The sequence below is a fragment of the Gorilla gorilla genome, chromosome 1 (assembly GCF_029281585.2).
Source record: "Gorilla gorilla gorilla isolate KB3781 chromosome 1, NHGRI_mGorGor1-v2.1_pri, whole genome shotgun sequence".
Lineage (NCBI taxonomy): Eukaryota > Metazoa > Chordata > Mammalia > Primates > Hominidae > Gorilla > Gorilla gorilla.
The window spans coordinates 175,278,457-175,280,770 of NC_073224.2; positions in this window are offsets into that span (position 1 = coordinate 175,278,457).

Genomic DNA, 2,314 nt, shown 5'->3' on the forward strand with positions numbered 1-2,314 from the left:
TGTTCATAATACAAACGATACACTTTTACATTTTATCCTGCAAAAATGTGAAACATGACAGATCAGAAGTCTAATATCTTTTGCCCACTGCTGCCCCTTCTTATACCTACCTGGAGGCAATTACTGGGGTCTGTTGGTGCAGAGCCTAATGATGTTTTTCTTTCTATGTATTCACAAACATGTATCTGTTCTTTTAGAAAACAGGTAATTTTACTGTGTTTTTTTTTTTTTTAAGAGAGCAGGCATCACTATATTATCTGCAATTTGCTTTTTTTTTTTTTTTTTTTTGAGGCAGGATCTTTCTCTGTTGCCCAGGCTTGAGTGGAATGGTGCGATCTCAGCTCACTGCAGCCTCCACCTCCCAGGTTCAAGTAATTCTCGTGCCTCAGGGTCTGGAGCAGCTGGGATTACAGGCACGTGCCTTTTGTATTTTTTGTAGAAACGGGATTTTGCCATGTTGACCAGGCTGGTCTCTAACTCCTGGCCTCGAGCAGTCCACCCGCCTCGGCCTCCCAAAGTGCTGGTATTACAGGTGTGAGCCACCATGCCCGGCCGCTTTTTTTACTTAACAATATATCGTAGATATAACCATGTCTGTGTATAGAAATTTACCTTATGTTTTAAAATGGTGCATAGTATTTCATAATATAGATATTCAATATTTGAGTCATTACTGAGATGGTTTCTAGTTTTTTCCATTTCAACAAATGCTGCAGTAAACCTATTTGCCAAATTTCCTGGTGCACATGTGTTTTTATTTTGTTTTGTTTGGTTTTAGACAGAGTGTGGCTCTGTTGCCCAGGCTGGAGTGCAGTGGTGCGATTTTGGCTCACTGCAATCTCTGCCTCCTGAGCTCAAGCAATCCTCCCACCTCAGCCTCCTGAGTAGTTGGGACTACAGGCGCATGCTACCACACCTAGCTAACTTTTAATGTTTTTTGGTAGAGACAGGATTCCACTATGTTGCCCAGGCTGGTCTCCAACTCCTGGGCTCAAGCAATCTGCCTGCCTTGGTCTCCCAAAGTGCTGGGATACAGGAATGAGTCACTGCGCCTGGCCCCATGTGTTTTTGTAGTATAGGTGTGGAGAAGTAGAATTTCTGAGTCAGAGAGTTATGAACATTTAAATTTCAATAGATTTGCCAAAGTACCTACACAAATTTATATACTCCCACTAATGCTTAGAGTGTTAAGACAGCTTTGAAATTTTGGCTTCTCTATGGTTGAAAAATCTTACCCCATTTTAATTTGTATTTCACGAATTCTAAAAAGGTTGGATTTTTTTCCTCATGATTACTAGCTATTTGTCTTGTCTTTTCACTGAAGAGGAACTCTCAGTTCAGTGTTTTTATTGGGTCATTTCTCTTTTGCTTGCTAGGTTTCTAGGAGTTCGCTTTAATACACATTAGCATTCTAAGTGCCAACTTTTCTTCTATTTTTTTTTTTTGCAATTAAAATGACCCCATTTTGGGGAGGAGAGGCTATTTTTGTGGTACAAAACTTTTAAATTTTCCCAACCTTTGGGTTATGAGTTTTGCTTTTTCAGGCTCTAAGAAGGTCTTCTTCACTTTAAGGTCATAAGCATAGGGTTTTATTTCCTTCTGAGATTGTTATAGTTGTAGGTTGATTTTGATGTGCTTGTGGGACATTTGGATAAATAGAGCAACTCCACTCCAATCTCTTCAAGTCTTTTAGCAAGTAAACATATTCCTACCACTTCAGGTATCTTGAATTTACAATTGTGTCTTTCACCCTATTTCCAGTTTGGCAGTGAGCAGGCTTTCAGTGGGGAGGCTAAATAAACAATATAAAAATATCCTATTTTAGGGTCTTACATTCCTCTTTAAAATCCACCATAACAATAGCCAAGATTTGGAAGCAACCTAAATGTCCATCAACAGATGAATGGATAAAGAAAATGTGGTACATATACACAATGGAGTACTATTCAGCCATAAAAAAGAATGAGATCCTGTTGTTTGCAGCAACAGGGATGGAACTGGAGGTCATTATGGTAAATGAAATAAGCCAGGCACAAAAAGACAAACATCACATGTTCTCACTTATCTGTGGGAGCTAAAACTTAAAACAATTGAACTCATGGAGATAGAGAATAGAAGGATGGTTACCAGACGCTGGGAAGGGTAGCTGGGGTGGGGTGGGGAGAAAGGGGACACAGTTATTGGGTACAAAAAATAGAATAAGTAAGATCTGGTATTTGTTGGCACCACTGGGTGACTACAGTAAAAAATAATTTAATTGTTCATTTAAAAATAACTAAAAGAGTATAATTGGATTGCTTGAAATGCAAAGGAT